Source organism: Salmo salar, chromosome 15 (genome assembly GCF_965601325.2).
Source record: "Salmo salar chromosome 15, fSalSal1, whole genome shotgun sequence".
In the NCBI taxonomy this organism is placed as follows: Eukaryota; Metazoa; Chordata; class Actinopteri; order Salmoniformes; family Salmonidae; genus Salmo; species Salmo salar.
In genome coordinates this window covers 59,978,485-60,001,303 of record NC_138305.1, presented here as the reverse complement: position 1 = coordinate 60,001,303, position 22,819 = coordinate 59,978,485, and the positions used below count along the sequence as shown (strand labels likewise).

At 46.5% G+C, this 22,819-nt stretch overlaps 1 protein-coding gene across 3 annotated transcripts in view; it reads left to right on the top strand.

Annotated features, from left to right (window-relative positions):
* Positions 1 to 22,819, top strand: part of otofa (otoferlin a) — a 149,079-nt gene that overhangs the window by 10,303 nt on the left and 115,957 nt on the right. The window lies entirely within an intron of this gene.

Sequence of the window (22,819 nt, the reverse complement as noted above, 5' to 3'; positions counted from 1 at the left end):
CTGCCGCCCCATGATGGAGACAGAAAGAAAGACAGAAAGGTTATATGTTCGATACCCATCTTAACCCTTCATGTCTGAGTGCCTATGTATGTAATGTATCCATCTCCCCCTACCTATTGACTTTTCTAACGCAAAAATATCAATCAATCAATCACATTTATTTATAAAACCCTTCTTACATCAGCTGATGTCACAAAGTGCTGTACAGAAACCCAGCCTAAAACCCAAACAGCAAGCAATGCAGGTGTAGAAGCACGGTGGCTAGGAAAAACTCCCTAGAAAGGCCAGAACCTAGGAAGAAACCTAGAGAGGAACCAGGCTATGAGCGGTGGCCAGTCTTCTTCTGGCTGTGCCGGGTGGAAATTATAACAGAACATGGCCAAGATGTTCAAATGTTCATAGATGACCAGCAGGGTCAAATAATAATAATCACAGTGGTTGTCGAAGGTGCAACAGGTCAGCACCTCAGGAGTAAATGTCAGTTGGCTTTTCATAGCCAATCATTCAGAGTATATCTACCGCTCCTGCTGTCTAGAAAGTTGAAAACAGCAGGTCTGGGACAGGTAGCACGTCCAGTGAACAGGTCAGGGTTCCATAGCTGCAGGCAGAACAGTTGAAACTGGAGCAGCAACACGGCCAGGTGGACTGGGGACAGCAAGGAGTCATCAGGCCAGGTAGTCCTGAGGCATGGTCCAAGGGCTCAGGTCCTCCGAGAGAGAGTGAGAGAGTGAGAGAGAGTGAGAGAGTGAGAGAGAGAGAGAGAGAGAGAGAGAGAGAGAGACAGAGAGAGGGAGCAAGATCTGAGATTTATCTGGAATATGATAGGGAGGAATTTACATTTACATTGACCATATAAATGAACAAATGACATTAGCAGGCATTAGATCCCTGCTCTACTCTGAATATGATTATAATAAATTGTAGACCTGTAATGCCTCAGGATCCAGTAGCTTTGGTAGAGGTTTGCTCTGTTTGGCTCTGTAGCTGTTGGATTCATGGACGTTTTCCCAGTAGGATTCCTCTTGTCAGGTTGGAAAATCAGCTTTTAGACATGAAGGCTACCAGTGGGAATGGGATGGAGGGAAGGAGGGAAGGCAGGGTAGGAGGAATTGAGAGATGGTGGAGTGTAGAGTGAGAGGGGTAGAGACTGAAATACAGACAGAGGAGAGTCAGAAATATAAAGAGGGAAAGAGAGATAGAGAGAGAAAGATAAAGTGTACCATACAAAATTTAGACTATGCATTCCCATGGCGTTTACATTAGAGTTTTAATCTCACATAGAAGAGAGCTTGAGAGTTACTACTTGTTGTTTAAGAGCAGAACATGTTCCCTTTGATGGGAGCAGCTTGGCTCAGGCACTGAGTGCTGTTTCCTTTGCTCATAACCAGCGCTATTGTTTGAGTCTAATCACGATCAACGGTTTTATGGGACTTAACCCTTGTGTTGTCTTAACATTCTGTATCCTCCCCTTGTCCTCAGGGTCAAAAATGACCCGCCTTCACTAAACCCCTAAAATAAAGCAGCTTAATTGAATTTTAAACCCCAAATCTATTTTGCATGAAGAAACAACCTGCCATTCATCACAAACTTTGTGAATACCTGGGTTTTCCTTCTTCACAATGCAGAAAGACTGCATTTAATCAGTGGACACCACTCATTTTTATTACAACTCACCTGTCATAATTGTTTTCTTTACTAAAGTAGAGGTTTATTATTATTATTATTATTGCTAAAGGTACTGCATAGGTGTAAACCATTTTTTTAGCAAGAGATAGCACTTCATAGCCTAAGAAAGTAGCAGAAATGTGCAGAAAGTAGTTTTGAATGCATTTAATTGAAGGGAAACAATAACAGTCTTGACCTTTTTTTGGCAACATAATGATATATTCTTATATACTGTACAATGAGGAATTCAACTACAAAATACTAGTCTTCTCCCATTTTTTTAACCATTGCCCCCACCCACAAGGTGTATAAACAACAACAATAAATAAGAATAAAATAAGATAATAGAAACAAAAACATAAAACATAACATCAATCAATCAACTCTAATTAGCACATGTAGGACAGTATACAAGTGTGTGTGCATGGACTTTGCAGATGTATTTCTCACATGTGCAGCATATAGTATTTGTTTTACAGTCCTTCTTTGGGGGCAGAATTGGGATATCTTCCTCTTGCCTGCCCCAGCTGCAGCCTCAGGTGGATCAGGCCAAGAGTCTGCTCCAGGAAAACCCTTCTCTTGTTCCGCTTATCAGGCATCCAGGTAGGGTTGATCTTGTTCCATATCACTAAGGCATTGTATGAGGACACATCAATGATGTTATGGAAGATGACCAGGGGCCAGCGGGCAGTCATCCTGTCACGACTTCCACCGAAGTCGGTTCCTCTCCTTGTTCGGGCGGCACACCGGTCTTCTAGCCATCATCGATCCACTTTTCATTTTCCATTTGTTTTGTCTTGTTTTCCTACACACCTGGTTCTCATTTCCCTCATTAAGTGTTGTGTATTTAACCCTCTGTTCCCCCCCATGTCTTTGTTCGGTATTGTTTATTGTAAGTGCTTGTGCATCCAATTATCTTGTTATTTTTTATGCCGTGGGTTTTGCTATTAAACTGCTATTACCAAGTTCTGCTCTCCTGCGTCTGACTTCCTTGCCACCGATTACGCACCCCTTACAGAATACCGCACCTGAATATGGAGTCAGCAGGAGCAGGTGCCCCTGATATGGAGATTGAGGAGCGCATCCAAGAACACACAGCGATATGCCACCATCTCGGCGCCGCCATGGACCGCGTCGTCCAGGCTATGGACCGCTGGGAGAGACGGAGAGTTCCTCCAGCACCTCCACCAGCACCACAGGGATCTCCACTACTCACTCCCCCTGCACCCGGTTCCAGTGGGATTTGCCTCGCTCTCCCCAGGGAGTACGATGGGATGACTGCCTGCTGCCAGGGTTTCCTGCTGCAGTTAGAGTTATACCTGGCAACCGTCCACCCGGCTCCTTCGGACCGTGAAAGGGTGTCCGCCCTCGTCTCATGCCTCTCGGGGAAAGCCCTGGAGTGGACCAACGCCGTGTGGGTGGAAGCAGATGTGGTGCTGGACCACTTTCAGGAGTTCACCCGTCGTTTCCAGGCAGTCTTCGACCACCCGCCCGAGGGCAGAGCGGCCGTCAGAACATCTTTTCCACCTGCGGCAGGGGACAAGGAGCACACAGGAGTTCGCTCTGGACTTTCGGACCCTGGCCGCTGGAGCGGGATGGAACGACAGGGCCCTGATCGACCACTATCGCTGCAGTTTGCACACTATTGCTGCAGTTTGGTGCCTTCTCACCCCAGGTGGTCGCGAGAGTGCTCGGGGAGGTGTTTAGGGGTTTCCGTATGTGCTACTACGGTGGAGAGTCCAGACCAGGTCTCCACCGTGCGCATTCCCCCCGAATATGCTGATTTGGCTTTCGCCTTCTCCAAAAAGAAGGCGACTCAATTACCACCCCATCGACAGGGGGATTGTGCGATAAATCTCCTGGTAGATGCTGCACTTCCCAGGAGTCACGTGTATCCTCTGTCACAGGCGGTGACGGAGGCTATGGAAACATATGTCTCCGAATCCCTGCGTCAGGGGTACATTCGGTCCTCCACTTCCCCCGCCTCCTCGAGTTTATTTTTTGTGAAGAAGAAGGAGGGAGGTCTGCGCCCGTGTATTGACTATCGAGGCGAAAATCAGATCACTGTGAGGTACAGTTACCCGCTACCTCTTATCACCACGGCGATTGAGTCAATGCACGGGGCGCGCTTCTTCACCAAACTTGATCTCAGGAGTGCTTACAACCTGGTGCGTATCCGGGAGGGAGACGAGTGGAAGACGGCGTTCAGTGCGACCTCAGGGCATTATGAGTACCTTGTCATGCCGTACGGGTTGATGAATCCTCCATCAATCTTCCAAGCCTTTGTAGACGAGATTTTCAGGGACCTGCACGGGCAGGGTGTAGTGGTGTATATTGATGACATTCTGATATACTCCGCTACACACGCTGAGCATGTGTCCCTGGTGCGCAGGGTGCTTGGTCGACTGTTGGAGTATGACCTGTACGCCAAGGCTGAGAAATGCCTGTTCTTTCAACAGTCTGTCTCTTTCCTAGGGTACCACATTTCCACCTCAGGGGTGGAGATGGAGAGTGACCGCATCTTAGCCGTGCGTAATTGGCCGACTCCCATCACGGTAAAGGAGGTGCAGCAGTTTTTAGGGTTTGCCAATTACTACCGGAGGTTTATCCGGGGTTTTGGGCAGGTAGCGGCTCCCATTACCTCACTGCTGAAGGGGGGACCGGTACGTTTGCAGTGGTCAGCTGAGGTGGACAGGGCTTTTGGTCACCTGAGGGCACTGTTAACCTCGGCTCCCATGCTGGCACATCCGGATCCCTCTTTGGGATTCATAGTGTAGGTGGATGCGTCCGAGGCTGGGATAGGAGCCGTGCTCTCTCAATGCTTGGGTACGCCACCGAAGCTCCGCTCCTGTGCCTTTTTCTTGAGGAAGCTCAGCCCGGCGGAGCGAAACTATGACGTGGGGGACCGGGAGTTGTTGGCTGTCATCAAGGCTTTGAAGGCGTGGAGACATTGGCTTGAGGGGGCTAAATACCCTTTTCTCATCTGGACTGACCACCGCAATCTGGAGTACATCTGGGCGGCGAGGAGACTGAACCCTCGCCAGGCAAGGTGGGCCATGTTTTTCACCCGTTTTGTTTTCACCCATTCCTACAGACCAGGTTCCCAGAATGTGAAGGCAGACGCACTCTCCCGGCTGTATGACACAGAGGAGCAGACCGTGGATCCCACCCCTATACTCCTGCCCGGTGGCGCCGGTAGTGTGGGAGCTGGATGCGGACATTGAGCGGGCGTTGCATGCAGAGCCCGCTCCCCTCCAGTGTCCCGCTGGGCGTCTGTACATTCCATCTGTGGTCCGTGACCGGCTGATCTATTGGGCCCACACGTCACCCTCCTCTGGTCATCCAGGCATCGGTCGGACAGTGCGCTGTCTGAGTGGGAAGTACTGGTGGCCCACTTTGGCTAAGGATGTGAGGGTTTATGTTTCCTCCTGCTCTGTGTGCACCCAGTGTAAGGCTCCTAGGCACCTGCCCAGAGGTAAGCTACACCCCTTACCCGTTCCACAGCAGCCATGGTCACACCTGTCGATCGATTTCCTGACCGAGGTTGTCCATGCCTCCTTTGTTGTGGTTGTAGTCCAGGATGATGGCTGGCTTCCTGTCCTCACGATCACTGATCTCAGCCATTTTGTGCAGTGTGCTCAGGAGGACCACATGCTTGTTCCTCTTTGGGAGGTAAGAAACTAGAGTGGTGGTGGGAGTGAAGGCAAACTTTGATGAGAAGACTTCTCTCCCCCATGTTGTGAGGAGTGCAGGGGGTGGAGCTCAGGCTTGTTCTTTCTAACTGTGCCAACCATGGTGATCTTCCTTTTCAGGAGCTGCTGGCTGAGTTCATAAGAGGTGAAGAAATTGTCACACGTGACAATATATCCCCTCAGTCCATCTGTCACATGGTTTTTCTCCGGGCCTCCACTCGGTCGGCTTCCCTGTATAGACGTGTTGCTTCCCTGTGTAGACTTGCATCTTCCAAGCGTAGCTGGATTGTGCATTACAGGCCAACCATATCTTGATGCAATACTTGGCTGGCTTGCTGGGCATATACTTATCACATTTCAGGTAAGACCCAAGTGCAGACTGTGTTGAAGTAACAATGTTTATTACAACAACAGGGGCAGGGAAACGACAGGTCAAAGCAGGCAGGGGTCAGTTATCCAGAGTAGGGGCAAAGGCACCGGACGGCAGGCAGGCTCAGGGGCAGGCAGAGTGGAAGGCAGGCGGGCTCAGAGTCAGGACAGGCAATGGTCAAAACCAGGAGGGCGAGAAAAGAGAGATGGGGAAGAGCAGGAGCTGAGAAACAAACCGCTGGTTGACTTGACAAACAAGACGAACTGGCAACAGACAAACAGAGAACACAGGTATAAGTACCCAGGGGATAATGGGGAGAATGGGCGACACCTGGAGGGGGTGGAGACAAGCACAAGGAAAGGTGAAACAGATCAGAGTGTGACAATACTGCCGGAAAGAACAGCAACCCTTTGACAAAAGAGGTTACTATCAGTAATTAGTATCAGTGTCACAGAAAACAACCACATAAATCAATGATATTACAGCAATACATAAATAAACAGTGAAAATCACTTGCATTAAAGATATGAAAGTAAAAATGGATCTCTGAATGGAACCAGTTGCTCATCCACTGTTACTTCAGGCACAGGGTTGTAGAGGTATAGCAGACGCTCCATCCACTTCTCCCAGTCCTCTCTTATGGCCGCTAGTTTGTCTCTCACATGTATTGCAGGTCGTTTTTATTTTATTTCACCTTTATTTAACCAGGTAGGGCAGTTGAGAACAAGTTCTCATTTAAAACTGCGACCTGGCCAAGATAAAGCAAAGCAGTGCGACAAAAACAACACAGAGTTATACATGGGATAAACAAACGTACAGCCAATAACACAGTAGAAAAGTATATGTACAGTGTGTGCAAATTTAGTAAGATTAGGGAGCTAAGGCAATAAATAGGCCATAGAGGCAAAATAATTACAATTTAGCATTAACACTGGAGTGATAGATGTGCAGATGATCATGTGCAAGTAGAGATACTGGTGTGCAAAAGAGCAAAACAATGTAACAATATGGGGATGAGGTAGTTGGGTGGGCTATTTACAGATGGCCTGTGTACAGGTGCAGTGATCGGTAAGCTGCTCTGACAGCTGATGCTATTGAGGGAGATATAAGTCTCCAGCTTCAGTGATTTTTGCAATTTGTTCCAATCATTGGCAGCAGAGAACTGGAAGGAAAGGCAGCCAAAGGAGGTGTTGGCTTTGGGAATGACCAGTGAAATATACCTTCTGGAGCTCTTGCTACGGGTGGATGTTCTATGGTGACCAGTGAGCTAAGTGTGATAAGGTGGGGCTTTACCTAGCAAAGATTTATAGATGACCTGGAGCCAGTGGGTTTGGCGACAAATATGTAGCGAGGGCCAGCCAACGAGAGCATGCAGGTTGCAGTGGTGGGTAGTATATGGGGCTTTGGTGACAAAATGGATGGCACTGTGATAGACTACATCCAATTTGCTGAGTAAAGTTTTGGAGGCTATTTTGTAAATGACATCGCCAAAGTCAAGGATCAGTAGGATAGTCAGTTTTAAGAGGGTAAATTTGGCAGAATGAGTGAAGGAGGCTTTGTTGCGAAATAGGAAGCCAATTCTAGATGTCATTTTGGACTGGAGACGCTTAATGTGAGTCTGGAAGGAGAGTTTACAGTCTTACCAGACAGCTAGATATTTGTAGTTGTCCACATATTCTAAGTCAGAACCATCCAGAGTAGTGATGCTAGTCAGGCGGGTGGGTGCAGGCAGCAATCGGTTGAAGAGCATGCATTTAGTTTTACTAGCATTTAAAAGCAGTTGGAGGCCACGGAAGGAGAGTTGTATGGCATTGAAGCTCGTTTGGAGGTTTGTTAACACAGTGTCCAAAGAGGGGCCAGATGTATACAGAATGGTGTCGTCTGCATAGAGGTGGATCAGAGAATCACCAGCAGCAAGAGCGACATCATTGATATATACAGAGAAAAGAGTCGGCCCGAGAATTGAACCCTGTGGCACCCCCATAGAGACTGCCAGAGATCCGGACAACAGGCCCTCCAATTTGACACACTGAACTCTATCTGAGAAGTAGTTGGTGAACAAGGCGATGCAGTCATTTCAGAAACAAAGGCTATTGAGTCTGCCGATAAGAATAGGGTGATTGACAGAGTGGAAAGTTTTTGCCAGGTCGATGAATACAGCTGCACAGTACTGTCTTTTATCGATGGCGGTTATGATATCGTTTAGGACCTTGAGCGTGGCTAAGGTGCACGCATGACCAGCTCAGAAAACAGATTGCATAGTGGGTTTTGAAATGGTTGGTGTTCTGTTTGTTAACTTGGCATTCAAAGATTTTAACCTCTTACATCTAGACGTTCCGCTAGTGGAACACCTGCTCCAATATCCAATGATGGGCGTAGCGCGAAATACAAACTCCTCGAAAATCCGAAAACTTCAATTTTTCAAACATAAGACTATTTTACACCATTTTAAAGACAAGACTCTCCTTTATCTAACCACACTGTCCGATTTCAAAAAGGCTTTACAACGAAAGCAAAACATTAGATTGTGTCAGGAGAGTACCCAGCCAGAAATAATCACACACCCATTTTTCAAGCTAGCATATAATGTCACAAAAAACAAAACCACAGCTAAATGCAGCACTAACCTTTGATGATCTTCATCAGATGACACTCCTAGGACATTATGTTATACAATACATGCATGTTTTGTTCAATCAAGTTCATATTTATATCAAAAACAAGCTTTTTACATTAGCATGTGACGTTCAGAACTAGCATTCCCACCGAACACTTCCGGTGAATTTACTAAATTACTCACGATAAACGTTCACAAAAAACATAACAATTATTTTAAGAATTATAGATACAGAACTCCTTTATGCAATCGCGGTGTCTGATTTTAAAATAGCTTTTCGGTGAAAGCACATTTTGCAATATTCTGTGTACATAGCTTGCCATCACGGGCTAGCATCACGGGCTAGCTATTTTACTCACCAAACTCAGATTTACTATAAGAAAAATTGGATTACCTTTGCTGTTCTTCGTCAGAATGCACTCCCAGGACTTCTACTTCAACAACAAATGTTGGTTTGGTTCCAAATAATCCATAGTTATATCCAAATAGCGGCGTTTTGTTCTTGCGTTCAAGACACTATCCGAAGGGTAACGAAGGATGACGTGCGGATGCGTATCGTGACAAAAAAATTCAAAATATTCCATTACCATACTTCGAAGCATGTCAAACGCTGTTTAAAATCAATTTTTATGCGATTTTTCTCGTAAAATAGCGATAATATTCCGACCGGGAGTCGTTGTTTTCGTTCAAAGACTGATAATCTAAAATGGACTCTTCAATTGCATCCGCGCGCCCGTCTCATTGTTCTCAGATCGACCACTTACCAAATGCGCTACTGTTTGTCAGCCATGGGCTGCAAAGTCATCATTCAAAGTTCTGGCGCCTTCTGAGAGCCTATGGGAGCCTTAGAAAATGTCACGTTACAGCAGAGATCCTTTGTTTTGGATAGAGATGACAAAGAAGGCCAAGAAATGGTCAGACAGGGTACTTCCTGTACAGAATCTTCTCAGGTTTTGGCATGCCATTAGAGTTCTGTTATACTCACAGACACCATTCAAACAGTTTTAGAAACTTTGGAGTGTTTTCTATCCAAAGCTACTAATTATATGCATATTCTAGTTTCTGGGCAGGAGTAATAACCAGATTAAATCAGGTACGTTTTTCATCCAGCCGTGAAAATACTGCCCCCTATCCATAACAAGTTAAAAAGGCAGGGCAGGATGGCTATAGGTATATAACAGTTTGGGTCTAGAGTGTCTTCCCCTTTGAAGAGGGGATGACCGCGGCAGCTTTCCAATCTTTGGGGATCTCAGACGATACGAAAGAGAGGTTGAACAGGCTCGTAATAAGGGTTGCAACAATTTCAGCGGATAATTTTAGAAAGAGAGTGTTCAGATTGTCTAGCCCAGCTTATTTGTAGGTATACAGATTTTGCAGCTCTTTCAGAACATCAGCTGCCTGGATTTGGGGGAAGGAGAAGCGGGGGAGGGGGGCTTGGGCAAGTTTCTGCGCCCCCGCAGAAACTTTGGCCGGTGTAGGGGTAGCCAGGTGGATTGCATGGTCAGCCGTAGAAAAATGCTTACTGAAATTATCGATTATGATAGATTTATCGGTGGTGACAGTGTTTCCTAGCCTCAGTACAGTGGGCAGCTGGGAGGAGGTGCTCTTATTCTCCATGGACTTTACAGTGTCCCAAAACTTTTTGGAATTAGTGCTACAGGAGGCAAGTTTCTGTTTGAAATTTAGCCTTAGCTTTCCTAACTGACTGTGTATATTGGTTCCTGACTTCCCTGAAAAGTTGCATATTGCGGGGGCTATTTGATGCTAATGCAATACTCCACAGGATGTTTTTGTGCTGGTCAAGGGCAGTCAAGACTGGGGTGAACCAAGGGCTATATGTTATTTAAGATGGTGAGGAAAGCACTTTTAAAGAGCAACCAGGCGTCCTCTACTGACGGGATGAGGTCAATATCCTTCCAGGATACCCGACCTAGGTCGATTATAAATCCCTGCTCGCTGAAGTGTTTAAGGGAGCATTTGACAGTGATGAGGGGTGGTCATTTGACCGCAGACCCATTACGGACGCAGGCAATGAGGCAGTGATTACTGAGATCCTGGTTGAAGACAGCAGAGGTGTATTTAGAGGGCAAGTTGGTCTGGATGATATCTATGAGGGTGTCCATGGTTAGGGATTTAGGGTTGTACCTTGATAATTTAGGTTCCTTGATAATTTGTGTGAGATTGGGGGCATCTAGCTTAGATTGTAGGATGGCCAGGGTGTTAAGCATATCCCAGTTTAGGTCACCTAACAGTACAAACTCTGAAGATAGATGGGGGGGCAATCAATTCACATATGGTGTCCAGGGCACAGCTGGGGGCTGAGGGGGGTCTATAACAAGCGGCAATGGTGAGAGACTTATTTCTGGAAAGGGATTTTTAAAAGTAGAAGTTCGAATTGCTTGGGCACAGACCTGGATAGTATGACAGAACTCTGCAGGCTATGTCTGCAGTAGTATCTTTGCAACTCCGCCCCCTTTGGCAGTTCTATCTTGACGGAAAATGTTGTAGTTGGGAATGGAAATTTCAGAATTTTTGGTGGCCTTCCTAAGCCAGGATTCAGACGCGGCTAGGACATCAGAGTTGGCGGAGTGTGCTAAAGCAGTGAATAAAATAAACTTAGGGAGTAGGCTTCTGATGTTGACATGCATGAAAAAAAGGCTAATACAGTTATAGAAGTCAACAAATGAGCGTATCTGGCGAATAGGAGTGGCGCTGGGGGCTACAGGGCATGGGTTAACCTCTACATCACCAAAGGAACAGAGGAGGAGTAAGATAAGGCTACTGCTAAAGGCTATAAGAACTGGTCGTCTGATGCTTTGGGAACAGAGAATAAAGGAGCAGATTTCTGGGCATGGTAGAATAGATTCAGGGCATAATGTACAGACAAGGGTATGGTAGGATGTGAGTACTGTGGAGGTAAACCTAGGCATTGAGTGACAATGAGAGAGGTTGCATCTCTGGAGGCACCAGTTAAGGCAGGTGAGGTCTCCACATGTGTGGAGGGTGGGACAAAAGAGCTAACTAAGGCATTTAGGGCAGGGCTGGGGGCTCCACAGTGAAAAAAAACAATAATAACTAACCTAAACAGCAGTAGGCAAGGCATATTAATATTAGGGAGAGGCATGTGTAGCCGAGTGATCATAGGGTCCAATGAACAGCAATAGGTGAGTCAGGGAGCCGTTCAGTAGTCGCTACAACGCTAGACGAGCTGGAGAAATGGCAATTCAGAAAGCTAGCGTGCCGGGGCCAGCAGATGGGTCTTCGGCGACGTTGCAACGGCAAAGCCTGTTGAAACCACCTCGGACAATTACGTCGGCAGATCATTCGTGATGGATCAGCGGGGCTCCGTGTCGGCAATAAAGGGTCCAGGCCAGTTGGCAAAAGAGGTATTGTAGCCCAAGAATTAGCTGGTAGACCTCTTCGGCTAGCTGGGAGATGGGCCTAGCTCGAGGCTATCTCAAGGCTAACTGGTGCTTGCTTCAGGACAGAGGCGTTAGCCTGGAGTAGCCACTCGGATTGCAGCTAGCTAGCTGCGATGATCCGGTGTAATGGTCCGGAGCTTGCAGTAGGAATCCGGAGATGTGGTAGAGAAAAAACAGTCCGACATGCTCTGGGTTGATATCGTGCTGTGCAGACTGGCAGCTGAAGCTGGCTGGTGTCCGAGTTAACAGTAAAGACCGCTAGCAGTGGCTAACTGACTACTAGCTAATAGCTATTTAGCTGGCTAGCTTCTTATGGGGGTTCCGGTTCTAAAATATTAAAATTGCAGATCCGTACCACATTGGGTGAGGTGGGTTGCAGGAGAGTTATATTCAGTCCGTAGATGGAAAGTGAGATTAAAATATATACGAAATATATATGGGAAAAAATGAGGAAAACGATTATTTATACGGGACAAGATGGGACAAGACAAACACACTTCTGACTGCTACGCCATCTTGGATACATGGTCTTGACTTACGGTTATCAAATCGTAGCCTTCTTGAGAAAGTGTGAAAGACTATCAGTGGCATTGTAGCATGGAAAATCGCCCTTCCACTCTCTGCATCTCAGAGACTACATGTAGATTCGCCTCAGGACCTATACACACCTGCTAAGATTAGCAGCCCAATGTAGGCACGCAGGTCAATCTCATCCATCCTTTTCCAGTTGTCTCCATATTTACGGAAACCCTCCAAATTTGTCATCTACAGGATGATTCTTTCGATGGCTGGTGTGATGAACATGTACAATATTGAGGCGATGTCCTGGGCATGGGCAACTGCATGTCTTGTGGGCCCTGGGGTCATCCTTATGACATTTTGTGCTGCCACCCTGCCCTGGTTGTCATATGGTGACAAGGACCATGTTATTTTGCTGTTCTTTGACAAAAATGTCTCTCTTTCAGCTTGGGGAATTTCTTCTTCATCTGAAGATGATGCATCGTGCTCTGGGTTGTATTCTTCCCCATCTTCTTCTTCAGTAACCTCCTCCTCTTCTAAATCATTGTTCTCTTGTTCCTCCTGGACATCTGAAAAAATCAGATCTATGACCTGTTGGGCACTGAAACATGCACTCATGGCTTCAGCAAAGAGAGAACTGGGGGGACTGTCATCTGCAGCACCTTTAGCCTCTGACTGCATTCCCCATTAGTAAACAATGCTTTCAATAAATTTTTATTTTGTCTGAAATGTTGTTCATTTTGTCTGAAATGTTGTATATTTTTTCTGGAATTTTTTCTCTCATGTTAGTTTTGTCTGAGTTCAATCAGTAGCACACAATCTCAATTTCTCATTGTGTGCGTATGTGTCTTTGTAGTTTTTTTGGTGTGTAAATTATTTTATAACTGCCGGGTCAAAATGACCCTAAGACAATCTTTGTACCCTGGTGGTGTACAGCGTTCATGGAAATATGAACAAAGGCGATGTTTCACTTTTTCTATTGTTGGGGCCACTCTAGGAAAAGTCATCAAATTTCAATTTGAAAAAATATAATTTAGGGGGTTTTCACTGCTGTTAAACGTAGTGGCGGGTCATTTTTGACCCTTAAGACAACACAACGGTTAAAGGGATACTTGGGGATTTTGGCAATGGTTCACTTTATCTACTTCCCCAGAGGCAGATGAGCACACACACACACACACACACACACACACACACACACACACACACACACACACACACACAACTTTGCTGAGCTTTCCTTGAGCCCTCACTAACAGTAGCTGGAACAGTTACTGTAGGAGAAATTATCTGATCAGACAGAGCCTTATCCTACTCTCCCTGCCCTGTCTTTATGTATCCAAACCGTTAAACGATGAAGAGGTCATTATGTCAACTCAACATCAATAGATTGTCCAGTCTGGCCCCAGGCAGCCTAGGGCATAGAGCAAAGCCTCAACAGTGTGAGTATGTGGGTGTTTTATCTTGTAAGTTGACCCAAAAAGCTTTGGATGTGATAGCAGTTTAATCTTCATCATCCTAATCATCGTCCTCCTCATCATCTTCTTTATAAAACTCACTGTATTTCCCAGCCCAGGATCTCTAGCAGAGCCCCGCATCATTAGCATAGAGATAGGAGGCCTGTTTCTTCATGCATGGCCTGGAACATGCCTTTGATATTCGACTGGATGCTGAATCTGTATTCATAATTCAACGCAGCTGGGTTTGAGGGTTAGCTTTTAGCTGCATTAAATTGCGGTCTCCCACTCAAATCAAAATTGAATCAAAGTTTATTAGTCGCCTACACAGATTTGCTCCAAAAGTGCAGCAATATCTAACAATACAACAACCAAAAAGTAAATCTAATGTAAGAAATATCAGAACGAGCAATGTCAGAGTCCGGAATATAAATATATATACTGTATATATACCACCATGCAGCCATCTCTTCCAGCTAGAATACTGGTGTGTATTTGGGCCTCTAGTTAACAGCAGTCGGAGTGTTGGGAAGTGATTTGTGCTTTAAAACAGACAAGCCTGAGGATGCAGATCTAAAAATGAATTCACACAACTCTCTCTCTGTTTCTAAGCTGGCTGCCCTATTCATGCAGAGGAACCTTCATAGAGATAATGCATAGGGCATACAGACCGACTTTTTCATGAGAGGCACTCAAAGCAACATGTTAAAAATGTATTAACTTTTTCATGACTTTTTCATTTGCTTACATATTACATATTCTCTTCATTACATATTATATTGTACCTGTCAGCCAGGCCTACAGTGGTTACACTTAAAGTCCCACCTTACCTCTCACTGAAAGCCTTGTCTTGATTCCTGCCCTCTCCCGCGGTGGTTGACCCCAGTGGCTAGTTGCTGGCCACTGTGAGGTAACTTCCTGAAAGTCCCCACATCACTTCCCTGATTACCCCAGCATGTTATGATGGGGTTTAATTTAGTGAGTGTTCTCGTTAACTTAGCGCCCCTGCGTCCAGTTCACCAAACCAGAATAACCAAGCTCCAGGAAATATGCTGATTTGTCATTGGGCTTTGAGACTGTGAGATGTTTACTACAGGCATCCGTAGACTACATAGAGACTGGATTGTTTTTCACTTCCAAAATATTCCTGGCTGGTTGCACACTGTTCTCTAAGGTTGGGGGGCTGCCCAAGAGAGGTATTCTCCAAAATCTCAGCACATTGAATAAATGGTAGAAGAAATGTATTCCTAGATAATGCTGAAGGCAAGAAATTCCTGTACCTTAGATTCTTATTTTTCCCCACACTGCATTACTGAAGGCAGTGGTTTCATGGGTACCTGTGACTACGAAGTTCCTCATTGCATTTCTCACTTCTGTGGATTATTCATTGCTGTTTTTATTACTATTTGTTTAACAAACACACACACACACACACTGACAGACAATGTCATTTCTGAGGGGAATGTTTCGTCCTCTTTTCTACTTTGCATGCCTACTCCTTTCGTGATGGCGCCGACAGAGATGGTCGCCTCGCTTCGCGTTCTTAGGAAACTATGCAGTATTTTGTTTTTTTATGTATTCTTTCTTACACTGTTACCCCAGGAAATCGGGTTGGCAAAATTCTGTATCATTGCTACTCCAACTTCCGCGACGCATATAAAGCCATCCCTCGCCCTTCTTTCAGCAAATCTGACCACATCTCCATTTTGTTGCTCCCAGCCTATAGACAGAAACTAAAACAGGAAACGCCCGTGCTCAGGTCTGTTCAACGCTGGTCTGACCATTCTGATTTCACGCTTAAAGATTGCTTCGATCACGTGGACTGGGATATGTTCCGGATAGCCACAGACAACAACATTGATGTATACGCTGATTCGGTGAGCGAGTTTATTAGCAAGTGCATTGGTGATGTTGTACCCACGGTGACTATTAAAACCTTCCCCAACCAGAAACCATGGATTGATGGCAGCATTCGCTCAAAACTGAAAGCATGAACCATTGCTTTTAATCATGGCAAGGCGACCGGAAACATGACCGAATACAAACAGTGTAGCTATTCCCTCCGCAAGGCAATCAAACAAGCTAAGCGTCAGTATAGAGACAAAATAGAGTCACAATTCAATGGCTCAGACACGAGACGTATGTGGCAGGGTCTACAGTCAATCACGGATTACAAAAAGAAAACCAGCCCCATCTTGTCTTGCTCCCAGACAAACTAAACAACTTCTTTGCTCACTTTTAGGACAATACAGTGCCGCTGACATGGCCCGCTACCAAAACCTGCAGGCTCTCCTTCACTGCAGCCAACGTGAGAAAAACATTTAAAAGTGTTAACCCTCGCAAGGCTGCCGGCCCAGACGCCATCCATAGCCACGTCCTCAGAGCATGTGCAGACCATCTGGCTGGTGTGTTTATGGACATATTCAATCAATCCCTATCCCAGTCTGCTGTTCCCACATGCTTCAAGAGGGCCACCATTGTTCCTGTTCCCAAGAAAGCTAAGGTAACTGAGCTAAACGACGATCGCCCCGTAGCACTCACTTCCGTCATCATGAAGTGCTTTGAGAGACTAGTCAAGGATCATATCATCTCCACCCTACCTGACACCCTAGACACACTCCAATTTGCTTTCCGCCCTAAAAGGTCCACAGACGATGCAATCGCAATCACACTGCACACTGCCCTAACCCATCTGCACAAGAGGAATACCTATGTAAGAATGCTGTTCATCGATTACAGCTCAGCATTTAACACCATAGGGCGTGGATAGGGCGTGCATGGCCTCCAAACTCGTCATTAAGCGTGAGACCCTGGGTCTCGACCCTGCCCTGTGCAACTGGGTCCTGGACTTTCTGACGGGCCGCCCCCAGGTGGTGAGGGTAGGAACAACATCTGATCCTCAACACAAGTGTGCCTTCTCTGCCCTCTCCTGTACTCCCTGTTCACCCATGACTGCGTGGCCATGCACGCCTCCAACTCAATCATCAAGTTTGCAGACGACACTACAGTGGTAGGCTTCATTACCAACAACGACAAGACGGCCTACAGGGAGGGGGTGAGGGCCCTCAGAGTGTGCTGTCAGGAAAATAACCTCACACTCAACGTCAACAAAGGAGATGATCGTGGACTTCAGGAAACAGCAGAGGGAGCACTCCCCTATCCACATCAACGGGACAGCAGTGGAGAAGGTGGAAAGTTTTAAGTTCCTTGGCGTACTCATCATGGGCAAACTGAAATGGTCCACCCAAACAGATAGCGTGGTGAAGAAGGCGCCTCGTCAACCTCAGGAGGCTGAAGAAATTTGGCTTGTCACCAAAAACACTCACAAACTTTTACAGATGTACAATCGAGAGCATCCTATCAGGCTGTATCACCGCCTGGTATGGCAACTCCTCTGCCCACAACCGTAAGGCTCTCCAGAGGGTAGTGAGGACTGCACAATGCATCACCAGGGGCAAACTACCTGCCCTCCAGGACACCTACACCACCCGATGTCACAGGAAGGCCAAAAACATAATCAAGGACAACAACCACCCGAGCCACTGCCTGTTCACCCCAGTATCATCCAGAAGGCGAGGTCAGTACAGGTGCATCAAAGCTGGAACCGAGAGACTGAAAAACAGCTTCTATCTCAAGGCCATCAGACTGTTAAACAGCCATCACTAACATTGAGTGACTGCTGCAAACATACTGACTGAAATCTCTAGCCACTTTAATAATAAAAAATATAATGTAATAAATGTATCACTAGTCACTTTAAACAATGCCAATTTATATAATGTTTACATACCCTACATTACTCATCTCATGTATATACTGTACTCTATACCATTTACTGCATCTTGCCTATGCCATTCGGCCATCGCTCATCCATATATTTATATGTACATATTCTTATTCATTCCTTTACACTTGTGTGTATAAGGTAGTTGTTGTGAAATTGTTAGATTACTTGTTAGATTACTTGTTAGATAATACTGCACGGTCAGAACTAGAAGCACAAGCATTTCGCTACACTCGCATTTACTGCTAACCATGTTTATGGGACCAATACAATTTGATTTGATTTGATTTAATCACGATCATCTTTCAATGAGATGAAAACTACAGAAACCCCCTCAACAAACTGCCTCTTTTTACCAGAGCGAGAAAAACAGATCATGACCATTAATAGCTAGAAGATAATTGTCTCATTTTGTCCAAAACTGGAGAAAAACTTGCTTTCTACAAGTGAACTTTCAGGCCCTTGGTAAGTGTCAGGATATTTATTTTTATTTAACTAGGCAAGTCAGTTAAGAACAAATTCTTATTTACAATGACAGCCTACCCGGGCAATTGTGCACCGCCCTATGGGACTCCCAATCACGGCCAGATGCGATGCAGCCTGGATTCAAACCAAGGACCGCAGTGACGCCTCTTGCACTGAGATGCAGTGCCTTAGATCGCTGCGCCACTCGGGAGCCCACATTTACTGCGCCCAGCTGGTGTAATAGAATATTAGTGCCACAGTTATAGATCTCAGATTTCTGGTATTATGTCTTCAACGGCTAAAGCCTTACTATTGGTATAGCCATGGGTATACTGTAAGTGACATGTCCCTGTGCTCTATGTATGGTGTCTGTGTACAGATTGGCAGGTTAGATTGATAGACTTGAAAGGGTATGGTGCAGAGGTGGATAGACCGATGTCTGGTGATATTGAAAAGGTGGTCTCGACAGGTTTATAAGAAAATGGTACAGCAATCTTGGGATGTGAGTTAGAGGGTATTCTACAATGGGTGGTTCAAAACAAGCATTGTGATAGGTTGAGACACCCATACTAAAACACCTGTTTAGCATGTGTAAGCCTATGATCCAAAAAGGGGGAACTTGTTTTCTTTTCCATCTGAGAAATCCCTGAGCATCCACTGTCCCATCAGCACAGCCAGCCAATTCATTAATTTGATCTCCACTGTAAAAAGCATCTAGACTTTATTTCCCCTTGCTTCTAGCCTAACGGGGGTGTATACAAACGTTGCTGTCTGTCTATCGACAAAACCATGAATCAGCATCATTTTTATGGATATATATACAAATGAATTTCAATAGAAAAACAGGTCAAACGAAACGCAGCTACTTTGCTGTTATTCTAGCTGCATGGTTTGACATGACTGTGTTAGCCAGCATGGCAACGAAACATTTAGAACGAACGATCTATTCATAGATATAGAACAAAAAGACTTCACGACTGGGTTGTGTCTCTGGCAACCTAACTGATAAAATGAACGGACATATTTTTTCTCAGCCAGTCGAAGTCATGAATCAACATTGTTTTTATGGATATATACAAGGAAATGTCAATAGAAAAACAGGTCAAACGACATGAAATGCAGCTAGTTTGCTGTCTTACCAGGTTCAGTTTGAAGTGATTGTTCTAGCTGTGTAGTTGGCTAGCTCCTTTGAACAGTGTCCTGACAAGAAAGCACATTTTCTATGCCAGGCGAAATCGTGCATCATAAGGTCATTGTTATGGATTCATCAAAAACATCTTAAACAAAAGCATTCGCTGCTAGTTTGCTGTTATTCTAGCTGCACCTGACTGTGTTAGCCGTAGTTGGCTAGCTAACAAGCAAGGAATAAGAGTGTTGCCAGCCAGCATGGCAACGGAACATTTAGAACGAACGTCTAGGTCGCGTTCATAGATATAGAACAAAAATACTTCATGACTGGGTCGCGTCTCTGGCAACCTAACCGATAGAATAATGGCTAGCAACCATAGATGTGTCAGGATGATATAGCCTATGAATACATTTATCAAAATAATGTTTTTTATTTAGTCGGCAACCACTTGTGGAAAAGCAATTGTACACTTCAGTTTGTGCAAAACAACTTCTTTAGCACAGCTAAAATAGTCATTTAGCACACCCTCTCGTGTACAATTGCTTTATTAGAGTTAGATGGACAGGATAGTTACAGGACAATGCAAGATAGTTTAGCTTTGACTATGATTTGTCAACCTTGGCCTTAGAGTTTCTGTATCTCGACACTCAAGCTTTTAAGATCCGACTCCCCTTATTAATTACAGCAGTGATTCTTGGTAGTCTTAAACTAATCTACTTTGAAACAAAAGTATACACCTCACACACACCTTGTCTGATATAGAGGTGAAATGTGTTACATTTTTAGTTTGCGTCCCAATATATCACAGAAGCCTGAAATATAACAAATCTGTTTGACATAGAACACCACATTTTATTTTTATAATCTTTATTAATTAGGAAAAATATTAATATCGTTCCACCCATGAGGCCAAAGAGGGCGTTTTTGGTCATTGACTGCAGGAAAGGGCTACTAACAAGGTCTTTCCCCCTTGCATTTCTGATAGCATTTTCCACCTCTGGTACCAGAAAGGTATAAGGTCAATATCAGAAATGTTTGATGGTGACACATTGCAATAGTTTCAGCAAATCCCCCCCCCCCCCAAAAAAAAATTGCTATACCACACAGACAATTATTTGGGTATCTGCAAGTAAGTCATTTTATTGAATCCAAGATGATGTTCCCTCCACAAAACCCAATACAAACCCCAGTCAGGACCCCAGTGGGTAAAACCAATGAGGAAGCCAAGCCCAGCCATTAAAAAAGCCATATAGCAACCTACTTACTATATGTTGTGATAATTGCATTATTTGCTCCATAGCCCATTTGTTCATATGCCACCGTGATATACAATAAGGCAGAGACAACAAAAAGACAAAAGTCACACAGTGGCGGAATAAATTCAACTACACATGCGTTCGTTTCATCACAAAACCGGAGAGCAACATCTGTCCGGTGAAGTCCACAAAGCAAATATTGCATGTAACAAACAGTTACATGACACACAGCATGGTCAAACAAGTATATTTTTACAAATTAATTATAAGTGAAAAGCTAAATTGTTTTGAGTCAGTAAGTATTCAACCCCTTTTTTATGGCAAGCCTAAATTTGCTTAACACATAATCACATAATAAGTTGCATGGACTCACTGTTTGCAATAATAGTGTTGAATTTTTTTTTTTAATAACTACCTCATTGTAAGGGCTGTCTTCAGGAATGGACCAAAATGCAGCGGAGTTAGTATTCATCTTTCAATTTAATTAGAAAGAACACTATAACAAACAAACAAAACAAGGAAACTGACAGCCAACAGTCCTGTCAGGTGCAAACACACTAAACAAGAAACAATTACCCACAAACCCCAGTGACAAACAACTCCAACATATGTGACTCCCAATCAGGAACAACGATTCCCAGCTGTTCCTGATCAGGAGTCACAAGACACACACCAGACTGCCACGTCCTGACCCCCAAACTACTACACCAGCTCCATCTGCTGGTCAGGACGTGACAGTACCCCCCCCCCCCCTCAAGGTGCAGACCCCAGAATGCACCTAACCACAACAAAAAAACACCAACAAACAAAATCCCCAACAAAACCCTAAAACAGTAACCCTAAACAATAAGGGAGGGAAGGGAGGGTGGCTGCCGTCAACGACGGCACTGTGCTACACCCTCCCTCCCCAACCCACCTATCCTGGAGGCGGCTCAGGCTCTGGCCGTTCCAGGCAGTCTGGGCAGTCTGGCAGCTCTGGGCAGTCTGGGCAGTCTGGCAGCTCGGGACAGTCTGGGCAGTCTGGCAGCTCGGGACAGTCTGGGCAGTCTGGCAGCTCGGGACAGTCTGGGCAGTCTGGCAGCTCGGGACAGTCTGGGCAGTCTGGCAGCTCGGGACAGTCTGGGCAGCTCCGGCAGCTCGGGACAGTCTGGGCAGCTCCGGCAGCTCGGGACAGTCTGGGCAGCTCCGGCAGCTCGGGACAGTCTGGGCAGCTCCGGCAGCTCGGGACAGTCTGGGCAGCTCCGGCAGCTCGGGACAGTCTGGGCAGCTCCGGCAGCTCGGGACAGTCTGGGCAGCTCCGGCAGCTCGGGACAGTCTGGGCAGCTCCGGCAGCTCGGGACAGTCTGGGCAGCTCCGGCAGCTCGGGACAGTCTGGGCAGCTCCGGCAGCTCGGGACAGTCTGGGCAGCTCCGGCAGCTCGGGACAGTCTGGGCAGCTCCGGCAGCTCGGGACAGTCTGGGCAGCTCCGGCAGCTCGGGGCAGTCTGGCAGCTCCGGCAGTTCAGCGCAGTCTGGCCACTCTGGCAGTTCAGCGCAGTCTGGCCACTCCGGCAGTTCAGCGCAGTCTGGCCACTCCGGCAGTTCAGCGCAGTCTGGCCACTCCGGCAGTTCAGCGCAGTCTGGCCACTCCGGCAGTTCAGCGCAGTCTGGCCACTCCGGCAGTTCAGCGCAGTCTGGCCACTCCGGCAGTTCAGCGCAGTCTGGCCACTCCGGCAGTTCAGCGCAGTCTGGCCACTCCGGCAGTTCAGCGCAGTCTGGCCACTCCGGCAGTTCAGCGCAGTCTGGCCACTCCGGCAGTTCAGCGCAGTCTGGCCACTCCGGCAGTTCAGCGCAGTCTGGCCACTCCGGCAGTTCAGCGCAGTCTGGCCACTCCGGCAGTTCAGCGCAGTCTGGCCACTCCGGCAGTTCAGCGCAGTCTGACCTCTCTGGAGACTGTTGACTGGCGGGCAGCTCTGATAACGACTGTTGACTGGCGGGCAGCTCTGATGACGACTGTTGACTGGCGGGCAGCTCTGATGACGACTGTTGACTGGCGGGCAGCTCTGATGACGACTGTTGACTGGCGGGCAGCTCTGATGACGACTGTTGACTGGCGGGCAGCTCTGATGACGACTGTTGACTGGCGGGCAGCTCTGATGACGACTGTTGACTGGCGGGCAGCTCTGATGACAACTGTTGACTGGCGGGCAGCTCTGATGACTGTTGACTGGCGAGGCTGGGTTGACACACTAGACTCCTGATGCGCGGGGCTGGTATAGGACGTGCCAGCCCGGAGACACGCACCTCCATGCTAGTGCGTCTGGCGGGAAACACCGGACCGAAAGGGCGCACTGGCGGTCTTGAGTGCAGGGTTGGCATCACCCCTTCCGGCTCGATGCTCCCCTTGCCCTGGCACCTGCGGGGCGCTGGTACTGGGCGAACTGGGCTGTGCGTCCGTATAGGTG